The 13,538-nt window shown below is 35.5% G+C and overlaps 1 pseudogene; it reads left to right on the top strand.

Moving 5' to 3' along the window:
* Nucleotides 1-13,538, top strand: part of LOC109072216 — a 140,351-nt pseudogene that overhangs the window by 109,943 nt on the left and 16,870 nt on the right.

The following is a 13,538-nucleotide window of genomic DNA, read 5'->3' as shown; positions in this document are numbered from 1 at the left end:
TTCTCTCTTTCTTCTCTCACTCACTAGCTTTTCGTTCTTTCTCTTTCTGCAGGCTTGAGAAGGTGAAGGTGGACTCCTTCAGCCCTCAGGAGATGAACAACATGCTGAATCACAGAGTCCTGACCCGACCCGAGATCCAAAACAACGAGAGAAACCTTGAGACGCTCCGCCAGGAGGAGAGAAAGCAGAAAGAGAAAGACGGAGAGCGATATACCCTCCAGAGAGACGCCGACAGCTACGCTCTGCACAAAGACGCTCAGAGACTCGCTCTGCAGAAGGACGGAGACCGATACATGCTGCATTGGAGAGAAATACGCCCGTACAAAGACGGAGAAGTACCTGCTGCAGAAGGACGGGCAGAAGTACACATTACACAAAGATGGAGATGTTCAAGCTTCAGGAGGGAGGAAGGCGGTGCAACACGCTCCGCCCAAAGATGGCGAGAGAAGAACTTGCAAAAAAGATGCAAGGTACCCTCTTGGAGACAAACACATGCAGCAAGAAAGACTCCAGAAGAAACCCGCCCCACCACCAATGGACGCAGAGAAATACGCTTCCAGAAAGAGGGCACCAGCAGCCGCCAGCCACCAAGATCAACAGCATCAAACTCCAGCCGGTTCAAGCGGGCGGCCATCGCTAAGTGCCGCCTCTATCCCTCCAGATAGCTCCAGAGCCAGCATGCGATCCGCCAGCACACAAGCCACTCCCAGGTCAACGGTGGTTCTGGGGAACTGAGGGAGGAGACAGAAGTCTCCCCGGAGACATGAACACAATGCATGGCCCCAGAGGATCTACAGAAACTGCATGCGATCCCCTGAGCAGAACCAACCCATGCGCAGCACAGTGGTCCAAGACGCGAAGCCATTAACGTGGCTCCCGACGACGCATACACCAGGAGGTGAGTGCTTCATTTCAAGCTAATATTGCTTGTTTTATTATGTGTGTGTGTGTGTGTGTGTGTGTGTGTGTGTGTGTGTGTATGTGTTTATGACATATCAGGACACAACTTTGTATAATGACATGGGTATGACTTACAAAGTATTACAAGGAGAGGGAGGACTTATGAGGACATAAAACCATGTCCCCATTTTTTCAAAGCGCTTATAAACTATACAGAATGAGTACTTTTGAGAAGAGTAATAAATGCACAAAGGGCCTATGCAGCAAGGGGTAGGGTTAGAGTGTAGGGTTGGTGTAGGGCGATAGAATATACAGTTTGTGAAGTATAAAAACCATTATGCCTATGGAATGTCCCCACAATTCAGTGTGTGTGTGTAAAATTTCATTAATGCACTATTTTTTTTGTCACTATTATGCCGCAGTGTAGAAGTGGTAATCCCCATGAGAGACCCAAACACGTATTGACTGTAGACTGTAGACTAAATATTAATTTATATAATAATTACAAACTTCACATTATAAACTACAAACTTTAAAAACCAAATCTGATTCATGATATGCAATACACATTTTACATTGTATGCACATTACAGACTACACAATATCTATTTTACAACTACTTGCAAATCAAACTACACAGTACACACTTTAAAAACTTTACAAACTATATATATAATATAAGAAGTTTTACACATTAAAACTAATTGAGTTACAAACTACATGTAACTTTGTAGAATGCATAATAAATATTACAAACTTTACAATCCCTGACTTTACGTTATAAATTGCAAATTCTACAAACTAAACGTACAACATGCTGCACAATACACATTTTACTCTACACTCAGTACAAACAATCTACTTTACAAATGACTTGCATTGCAAACGGCTCACCAGAATCAACAGCATCAAACTCCAGCCAGCTCAAGCAGCGGCGCTCGCTGCGACGTCTCATCCTCCAGACGGCTCAGGTAGCAGCGGGATCGACCAGCACAAGCCACCCCAGGTCAACGGTTCTGGGGGTGAGGAGAGACAGAAACCCCGGAGACATGAACAATCACGATGCCCCAGGGCTGACAGAGACCAGGCGATCCTGAGCAGAACCAACTCCATGCAGCAGCTGGAGCGGTGGGTCCTTTTGCAAGCGCAGGGGCCCCGGACGGCGACACCAGGAGGTGGTGCTTCATTTCAAGCTAATATTGAAAAAAAAAAAAAAAAAAAGTGTGTGTGTGTGTGTGTGTGCGTGTAAAATTTCATTAATGCACTATTTTTTTTGTCACTATTGTTTGTGTGTGTAGTTATGATGATCCCATGAGAGACTAGCTTGTGTGACTGTAGACTACACAATAAATATCACAAACTTCATTATAAACTACAAACTTTATAAACCAAATTTGATACATGAAATGCAATACACATTTTACATTGTATGCACAGGACAGACTACACAATATCAATTTTACAAACTACTTGCATATCAAACTACACACAGTACACTTCAAAAACTTTACAAACTATATATATATATATACCATATATATATATATATATATATAACTATATATATATATATATATATATATATATATATATATACTATATATATATACTGTGTATATATTTAACATTTTATACATTAAAACACATTAAAAATATTACAAACTAAACACTTTACAAACTTTATATAACATTTTACACATTAAAACTATTACAAATTATGCATTGTAAACTTTACAAACTATATATAACATTTTGCACATTAAAAGTACTTGCGCTACACACTTTACAAATCAAATTTCAAATTATACATTTTAAATGCTACAATCTACACAAATATAAATGCACAATATAAACTTTATAATTCCTGCTTGTCAAGCTAAACATAAACACATTACAAATCACACAGTACACACTTTTTAAACCAAATATAAACCAAATATTTTAAATGTTGCGTGCATGCAAACTATAAAAGACTTTACAAACTAAACACATCAACTGCTTAATATTTGCTTTGCAAACTACGCACATTACAAACTGCACAGTATGCATTTTATGAAAAGTTAACTTTACAAACTATACACAATATTAACCACACAATATATACTTCATAAACGCATTGCAAATTATACAATTCCCGCTTTACACACTACTTAAGTTGTAAATGACACAGTGCACACATTTCAAATTACACAAGATACGCTTTACAAACTACATACAGTACACGCTACTCAAGTTTGTAAAAGTATGTATTGTGTAGTTTGTAGGAGTTGTTTGAGTAATTCTATTGTAGCTTTTAGCGTATATATTGTATAGTTTGTAATGTTTAGTTTGTAAAATGATTGTGTAGTTTGTAAAGTAGTGATATATGCTTCTCAAACTAAACACATTACAAACTATACTTAATGTACTTTACTAGCTGTACTATATGTACTTTGCAAACTACTTTCTGAGTGCATATATAGTTGTATTTTTGTACACTCTGTCTATCTGTCAGAAAGCAAACTAGACGAATGCACTGGATTCATGCATCATTCTGTCTGTCTGAGTTTCTGAGGCATCAGGCTTCTGACAGCAGTGCAAGAGAGTTTCTCTCCCACTCTCCAGCGTCTGCGGGAGCTCTTTATCATGACCCAACAGATGATTTTACCTCTGCCCCGTCTCGTGTGGGAGCCGCGGACTGCTGTCAGGTGCCATCCTCAGTTTAGCCGCGCAGCCGCGATGTAGGAGGACATGTGTTTGCTTTGCTTGTCTCGTCCTCCTCTCCTCTGATGAATAAGTCATGGAGCTTTGTGCTCGAGCACCACAAAAATTTGTCTCAAAGTGGATCAGAGTTGCTGTCAGTGCAGGAAGAGGAACAGAAAGGCGAGCGAGGAGAGAAAAGGGCGCCGTGTGTTCGTGTTAAGATGCTGATTATCAAAAGGCATTGTTGAAGCGTGTCTCTGCTCTGCCTACATCCCCTTCAGAAACTATCATCAATATTTGTGCAATTCATGCACATATTGCTGTTCTTGCTTAGGCTGCTGTCAGGCTCGTTTTTGACAGTTCTTGCATATGCACGTCAAAAACTTTCTTTCCAGGCTCATAGCACATCGTGTGATCTCGTGCCACAATCTGTGCATTTATTTATATTTATTTAAAAGTGAATTTTAAGCTATTTGGTTTTACGAAAACATTGCTCAAGGTTCAAGATGCAATTGAATGCTGCAAACCCAAGCGAAAATTCATTCATGTTTGTTATCAAAATCATTTTATTTTAGATGAGAAAAGTTTGAGCAGATGGCACAGTTAATTTTGTCAGTGGAATTACTTTAAAAAGATTTTTTGACAGGGTTTTTGGATTTCATCAATGATAACAAACGTGAAATGATGATTAAATGATTTTAATTATTATTGATTCTGATTAAACTATGATAAATTTAACTCTTCACAATATTAACAAAAACAAAGAAAATTTGAATGTATTAGTATTGAATGTTGTATTTAGTGTAATAAATAGTTTGTTTTTTTTAATCCAGGTTTCACTTAATATTTTTAAATATAGTATAATCTTTATTGTGATAGTAAATATAATAATCTAAATGTTTTTAAGCATGTTTCAATTAATATTTTTAAATACATATTTGTATTGTAATATTTTAAAGCCGTTTCAATTTAATATTTTTCACCATACATATTTTTGTATAGTCCCTTTTTCAAAAAGTTGTAAAAATAAAGTATTGAAAACTTTATTGTTCAGTGTGTTGCATTTTAGTTGTCCAGTTAAATGTGTTTTGTCATGGCCATGGTTTTACAATTAAGTTATTTTAAATCAAGGGTCATAATTACAATATTTTTTAAATGTGTAAATTAACTGTGTAAAACAGTAGTTTTTTAATGTTCTGTTTCAGCTGAAAAAATACTCGTTTAGTTTCAATTGGTGCTTGTTTTCCGATTACTAATCTTCCTTTTAACAAAAATATTTTAATATTTCTTATAATATTGACAAATGTTTTAAACTTTTATTATTATTAATATTATTATTATCCCTACAGATTTTTGTCATTTTGGCACTTGTCATCTAAAATGTTATTTATGGTTACTAAAATGATTTTCGGCGTAAACCAGCTTAAAATAATTTTGATATTAAAATAATTGACCTTAAAGATTTAGAAGTTAATTTTATTTTAAAAACAGTGCCATTATATATGGAGAATAGTAAAGTTTCCTGTTCAGCTGGGCGCAGTGGACGCAGGTATGGACGTATTTCCACATGTGCTGGCCCGTTTTTTCTTTACTGAGAAGGGGGATAAATGAAACACGTAGATATCTCTATGTTCATATCTCCATGCATATCGTTGCTGCTGTCAATAAATTCTGCTGAGCTGAATAACTACCTGCTAGTAAACAATATAAGATTTAAAATGTGTAGTGTAGAATCACAGAATATGGGCCAAGCGACCCTAACAACGTGTCACGATAATTAGAGTGGCTACTGGTCTGTTTCTGCCAATCGCAGCCACGATCGTATGGAGCTTACCCTTCGTGTTCAGCTCCAATAGAGATCATGTCTTGATTAGTATTTTGTGCATTGGCATTTGGGAGGGCTCTTTTTGAGTTGTGGCTGGCCTCGTACAGGCGTGTCGTGATGCGAGGCAAAGATAGTGCTTTTGTTGTGAGCATTTTGGCTTTGGAGCTCTTTTTTGATTTTCTGCCTCTCAGTCCCAGGATGTGCAGGCCAAAAAGAGTAGCGCTCGGTAACTCTCAGAAACGGTCTTCAGACAGTGTCCTGGCACACATGTGTCTTCGCCATCTGTTACTCCTGCGTTGTCCTGTTGCATGATCGGCATGTATGCGGTAATTATTCATTCTGAGCGATCGCAGATGACGAGTGGTGAAAAATTAGATCAGCCGGAGCGGAAAGGTGAAAGACTTTGTGCTGTGACGAGTACAAGCACGACACTTTATCATATCCTAATGAGTCAGTGTTTAATTATCGCCTGCAGCTCAACAGGATATCGTCACGAAGTCAAAGCCGGGGCTTATTAGCATGATTGTATTATAAAACTCTCTTATTCAAGTGGAGCTGTTTTGTATATTGTTGTCCTTTCTGTGACGCCAATTTCTTTGTCTTCAGGCATTACGTCCCTACCAAACATTAACAAAGCTGCATAAATAATATTTAAATCAATATAGAATCATCATATATAATTTAATGTCTAATATATAAATGAATATAGGATTCACTAAACTCAAATTCACTAGCACATTCACACAGCAAATGTTATTTATTCACAGCAATTAATAACATTTAAAATCTACTCCCATAGAAAACAATTATTTTAAATTTTAAAAAAAATGTGTTTTTTAACATTTTACAATATTACTGTTTTTACCGTTTTTTTGGATCAAATAAATGCAGCCTTGGAGAGACTTTTTTCCCCCAAAAAAATGAAAAATGTTACTGACCCCAAATGTTTTTACCATAATCAATTTTATTTATATATATATGTATGTATGTATGTATGTGTGTGTATATATTATATAATATTAGATAATTATTATTATTATTATTTATTATTTATTTTTCCATTTGTTATTTTAAAAAAATTTTTTAATTCAATTAAAAATTTTCTTGGATTCCGTTTTTTCATGGTTTTTATTTTTCTGTCTCTGTTTTAGTGGTTTAAAAAGTTAAAATCAGTAGTTATCAAAAAGCATGTCCTAATGTAATTAAAATCATAAAACATACACAATTTAACAAACAATTTATTAGAAGTTTCACAAAATATGAATTTTTAGGCCACCTATGAAATGTTGAAATTTTTTTTAGTAATTTTAAAAAGGGCATATGTATTAATTAAATTCATAAAAACTTAGATTATTATTTTTTTTATTATAATAGGGCCCTATAAAATGTATTTTTCTCCAGACATTCTCTGTTGTATTAATTTTTCTTGAACTCAAACACATAAAACATTAATTTATTTTTTAATCAGATGAAAATTAAACCATTTGATTTTCACATTTTTCAAGTGGAGTTTGTGACACCAATTTCGTTGTCTTCCAGCATTACGTCCTACCAAACGTTGCGTGGAGAATGCATGCCGAGCCACATCGTGCGCAGATCGTCCCGCGCTACATTCCCGAGGCTACGGGCCGGGACTCCCCAAGCGGGACAGCATCTGCAGCGTGTCGGGGTCGATGTACGACCGGGCGCTGCAGCCCACGCATCTGCAGCATAGCAGGATCGCCGACTAGCATAGAAGCGCCGCTCGGGTACGGGACACAAAACACCATGTGCAGACTGGTAAATGAGTGGCAGCAGAGGCAGTGCGCACAGCCGGATCGGATACGGGACGCTGCCCAGCCCCAAAACCATGGGCCAGATCGCCGAGTCCATCCCCACGTCCTTCCACGGGTCTCTGGCCGGTTACCACACCTTCTCCCCTAATCTGCCCCTCAATCCGGATTCCCGCTCTGAAGTTACCTCTCCGGTGTTTCGTGGGGACGTGACGATTGAACGCCGCCATCGGCCGCACCTCTCGAAGGTAAAGAGTCACTCAGGGTTCCCACAGTATGGACAAACTGGGAAAAGGTCAAATAATTAGCATTTCCAAGTCTGGAAAAAAAAAAAAAAAACAGTTTTAGTGTTAGTGGTACTAGCTGCAGGTTTCATTTTTTTAAATATATATATTTAAATTAATTAATAATATATAAATAGTATATAAATCATTTTAATGTATACATGTATAATAAAGCTATATAATAAATATTTATAATGTATCTATTAACAACATAATATATAAATGAACAGAAATTTGTAAATCTATACATTAAAGAATAATTCACTAAAATCAGTTTCATTAAAATGTTTTACATTTTTTGTACATATTTAAATGAATATATATAAATGTTTTTATATACGAGTTATAAATCTAGAGATATAACTTATTCTATAATGAACTGGAGTTAATAATGTATTTGAATTAATAATGATTCACTAAAATCTAATTATATAAACAAACGTCAGTTTTTTACATCACAGCAATAAATAACATTTGGTAATATATTATCAACATAGAAAACCGTTATTGGGGGGATACAATTGTAATATTGCACACATAATACTGTTTTGTGAGTTTGGTAAAGTCAAATAAATGGGTTGTGCAGCATTGGCGTAGGGGGTGGGGGGGGGGTGGGGGCGGATCCTGTATTATTGCACGGGGGGGCCAATGTGGGTGTGTCTTTTTTTGTTTTTTTTGGGGGGGGGGGTGGGGGGGGGGAGTCCTTAGTTGAAAATGTTCTTTAAATGTATTAAATATTTTGTCAATATTTAATTTTTATACTCATTACTTTGATAGTCCATTTTTACTCTAAAAATCTCCTTATCATTTAGTCAACAAAAGCATACATTTTAGTTAACACGTATATTGATATTTCCAATAATGCTAATAATAATTATAAAATGCAATAATCATGCTCACTGAAAATGTGTGAACCCGATGCATTTTATAATCGTATATCAATTTTCTATTCATTTATAGTCTTTATATATCAGAAATCTTGCTCACAGGCTGTGTTTTCGGTGACAACATAGTTGTTGTTTTTTTTGTCTGAGCGTGTAATTACCAGATCACATTAAATGACCGAGCGTTTAGGTTTAATGCACTCTCCAGCAGAACGGTCCTGATGATGGCTCTGCTTTCCTCTCTCTCTCTCTCTCTCTCTCTCTCTCTCTGTCAGTACTCCTTTCCTGCCGAGCGCAGGCCTGTTCCTCCCGCACAGAGCATCACTGCACAGTCTCTACAAGGCAAAACGGTACGCTTTCCCTCTTCTCCCCCCACCAGGTCCTCTGTGCAACTTTGCTTTCCTGTCAAACTATTTGCATTTTTCAGTTGCAAGCCACCAAGGATTCGTTGAGGCTTTGGCTTGCAAATTAGCAAAATATTTTACATGCTGCTCATTTAAAGTCAACATGAAATCAAAAATGGCCATATTTACTTTCATAACACATGCTTCTGGTCTACTCGTGCACGAGTGCATCTTATTCCAAAGGTAAAAAAATGGTCGTTATGGGTTAAAATATGTGATGACCCTGGATCACAAAACCAGTCTTAAGTCGCTGGGGTATATTTTTAGCAATAGTCAAAAAAACATTGTATGTGTCAAAATTATCGATTTTTCTTTTATGCCAAAAATCATTAGGATATTAAGTAAAGATCATGTTCCATGAAGGTATTTTGTAAATTTCCTACCGTAAATATATCAAAACTTCATTTTTGATTAGTAATATGCATTCTTACAATTCATTTGGACAGTTTTAAAGGTGATTTTCTCAGTATTTTGATTTTTTTTTTGCACCATCAGTTTCCAGATTTTCAAATAGTTGCATCACATCCAAAAATATACATACACCAACAAAACACACACCAACCTAAATCTTATTTATTTAGCTTTCAGATTATATATAAATCTCAATTTAGACTGGTTTTGTGGTCCAGGGTCACATATGGTTTCACATGAAAATCTAGTATGTTTTAGAAAGTACAGTAAGTTGCAAATGTGATTTCATGTTGACTTTAAAGGTAAACAGTTTTATGTTGCAGCAGTGAAGGTTATTCTAGCTGTAGGTCTTGAATGAAACAGCTCTGACCGAGAGATGAGTGTTTGTGTGTGTTTGTGTGTTTGTGTGTGTGTGTGTGTGTGTGTTTATTGTGACAGGAGAAGCGCTAATACCATAAGCTCTACTTAAAACTATTATAATTATTCTCTTACTTGACGTTCCAGGTTTTGGGAGTCTAAAGACGCAGTTTTGCTGTTATTCATAGTTATTCATTTTACAAGCGTTCAGAAATCATCTGCAGTGTGATTTCAGGCAGAGAGCACTTTAATGAAAAAGCCTGCGGTCACTTGATGAATTATTAATAGAGCTCCTCCATATGTGTTTTACTCATCATCGCTGGGCAGCTGCTTTCGTTGCAGTGCAGGAAATTCAGTTTAGCACCTAGCACCTTTGTTTTAGATAAAAGCCTCGTGGAGAGTTTTTATGATCTTTCTTTTTCGTGATATTAATTCTTTTATTTGGATGAAATGACAAGCCCCTAAGATAATGTCGATCCCAGGGTTATTTTCTTCAGATGTCTCTTACTGGATACAGCAGAACAGGTTTTTAAGGATAAAGTTGGCATAAAACCTGGGATTGTCCTTTCTTAAAAGCACATTTCAACTTAATTCAGCTGTTCTTTCTGGAAAATCCAGCTTGTACTTCTAGTTTCTAGCTCAAGAACCTGGTTGTTCATGGTTATTTGACTAGTTTATGCAACTTAGGTAATTAATCATGTTGATTAGATTTTACATGTTTATGTCAGTCTATCCTGAAAATATTTAATGCTACAAATTTATTTATTTATTTACAGATTTTCTACTCACTGACCAGTGTCATTTTGGTGTTCATATTCTGTTCTATATTAATATTTGGAATTGACATTAATTGGTTGTGCTTAATTATGTATGAATGTTTGTATATACATATACATTCTAGTTATTTGTTTACAGATTTTTTTTTACATTCTATTATTTATTCTGCTATTTATTTAGTATAGTATTACATAGTATTTATTAATATTTTAAATAGTTTTTTGTTAGTTTTAGCTATTTTGATGTGCTTGATTTTCCATTTTTTAAAAGCAAATTTAAACTTAAACCTTAACTTAAACTTACTTGTATACTATTGTAGTATTTATTATTATTTTAAAATAATAGTTTAGGTTTATATTTTGTTTATAATTTGTTGTATTATTTGTGTGTATGTGTGTGTGTGTATATATGTATGTATGTATGTATGTATGTATGTTTGTTTGTATATATAATTTCCAATTATTTATTTACAGATTTTTTAATTCATATTATTTATACTACTGTAGTATTTATTCATATTTAGAATTAGCTTTTATTTTTATATTTTTCATTTGAAGCTTTTATTAATTTGTTGTGCTTAATTAAAGTAGATGTATGTTTGTATATACATCTACCTTCTAGTTGTTTACAGATTTTTTTTACTCCCTGTTATTTATAAACTATTTATTTAGTGTAGTATTACATAGATAGTAGATAGTATCAGTAAAGCACATTTAAACTTAAACCCAAACTTAAACTTACTTCTATTTATTATCATTTTAAAATAACATTGATTATATATGTATGTTTGTATTGTGTATATATAATTTCCAAAATATTTTTTTATTCATATTATTTATACTACTTATAGTATTGATATAGTATTGAATTAGCTTTTGTTTTTGTATACAATATATATTTTTCTATTTTAATTTTGGTTCAAGTTTCTTTCATTTAGTTGATTTTCCATTCTTAAAAGAATATTGAAATTCAAACCAGAAATTCAACAGAACCTGGTTATTCATGGTTGCTAAACTAAACTACATGATGCATCTTAGCTGGAGCTGCTAGAGCTGCTTAATCATGTTGATTAGATATCTATCACAGGTTTGTGTAAGTCTATCCAGCACACCAGGCATGCAGTGTCTGAAGAATTCAACTCAACTCACATCCTCTTTATCAAACATGGCCCGATTTCCCCCATAACCCCCGTCACACTAACCGCTGCTCCTGTCGCCCGCTGCAGCCAGAGGAACTGACCCTGCTGCTCATCAAACTCCGGCGGCAGCAGGCCGAGCTCAACAGCCTCCGCGAGCACACGCTCGCACAGCTAATGCAGCTAAACCTGGATGCCGCCAAGCCAAAGGTCTGTGCATCTCAGAGTAAAGGGCTTGTTAGTTCCCCCGTCAAACCCCGGCCACCCCACAACCCAGCCTGCTCATTTCCTTCCAAGTTTGGTGGTTTTCCCATTGCTTCCGCATGCTGTTGTGGATTGGATGATGTCTAATGAAGTATGTTTTAATGCCAGCTTTAGTGCTCACCAGCTGTCAAAAGTTTGCAATAATTAAGATTTTAAATGTTTTTGAAAGACGACTTTTATGCTCACCAAGGCTGCATTATTTGATTAAAAATACAATAAAAAAACAGTAATATTGTGAAATATTTTTTACCATTTAAAATAAATGTTTCTATGTGGATATGCATTAAAATGTAATTTATTCCTGTGATCAAATCTGAATTTTTCAGCATCTTCAGTGTCACATGATCCTTCGGAAAATCACCCTGCTCAAGAAACATTTATTATCATCAAATGTTGAAAACAGATGTGCTGCTTCATATTTTAGTGGAAACCTTGATACACTACCATTCAAAAGTTAAAAAAACAACAACAAGGATGCTTTAAATTGATCAAAAGTGACAATAGATACATTCAAATGAATGCTGTTCTTTCTATTCGTCAAAATCATTTATACCAGTTTCCACAAAAATATAAAAAGCAGCAAAAACTGTTTTGAACACTGGTAATAATAAGAACCGTTATTAATAATTGAGCAGCAAATCAGCATATTCTGAAGGATCATGTGACACTGAAGAAGGATGCTGGAAATTCAGCCGCGAATCACAGGAAGAAGTTACATTTAAACAGATGTTCACATAGAAAACACTTATTTTAATCTGTAATAATTTGTCATAATTTTACTGGATTGTTGATCAAATAAATGCGTCCTTGGTGAGCCTTCATTCGATAAATCAGAATTATTCCAAACTTTGGACTTTCCTTTCCACTAACACGAGCAAATCCCTCCAGTCCTGTAGTTTTGGATCATGTTTTGTGCGGCTGCTGCATGCGTCTGTCGCAGTTTGAGGAACATGATCAGCAGAAGTCCTGTTTCTGTTTGCAGTCCTCTAGATGTTTTCTTTGGTGGTCCCGTTTATGTGCAGGAGCCTTTGTTGACTTGCTCTTCGGCTTGCTTTGTCTAGCTCATAAAAGTGCATGATCAGCTTGAGGAGAAAGTGGAGTTTGCAGTTTTTCTTTTGCTCTGAAGCCTACGTCTCTGGATTTTTTTCACTGCTCTCCTCTCATCTGCTTTCTCTTGCCGTCTCTAGAGTGAAATCCTTTCCCATCACCTACAGAGGAATCTGGTGTACTTGGACAGCCAGGTGAGGGCCTTTCCTGTTTCTCACTTCCTCTCACTTGCTGTCTGTCTCTCTCTCTCTCATCGTCTTATTTCTCTGGCTACTGTACTTTTATTACAGCACAGCTCGAGCGTTTCCTCTGTTCTCTGGCCCTCGGTGCATCCGCTGCAGATCTTAGTTATGCATCTATTGAATGCAGATGGAGTCTCTTAAAATAGCAGTTCATTGAAAGCATTTTAGCAACATGTATTGTTTAGTTTGTCAGGTTTTATTCTCAGTGGTAGCCTGCTGTGAACGTATTGTATTTTTCGTAATTATTTGTAAAATTTCAAATTATTTTATTTTTTTTAGTAATTTCATGATTATGTTTTTGTTTTAGACTGTTGTAGTTTGAAGTTGTCCTGCTCTTCTTATGTATTAATATTTATTCATATATTATTGTAATATTATTTTAATTATCGTCTAGCACATCCCAGTGAACTGTATCTCAGATTAAACATCATCAAAGTGGACATTTAGATGTTTTAAGCTCGGGGAAGGATTCTGCTTTTTCCTCCAGTGCTCTATCTTTTTGAAAAGGGCAACTCAGAATAACATTATCCAGCAAATGTTCTTCACTTTCTTTG

The sequence above is a fragment of the Cyprinus carpio genome, chromosome A4, assembly GCF_018340385.1.
Source record: "Cyprinus carpio isolate SPL01 chromosome A4, ASM1834038v1, whole genome shotgun sequence".
In the NCBI taxonomy this organism is placed as follows: Eukaryota; Metazoa; Chordata; class Actinopteri; order Cypriniformes; family Cyprinidae; genus Cyprinus; species Cyprinus carpio.
This window is presented reverse-complemented; position numbering and strand designations above follow the sequence as displayed.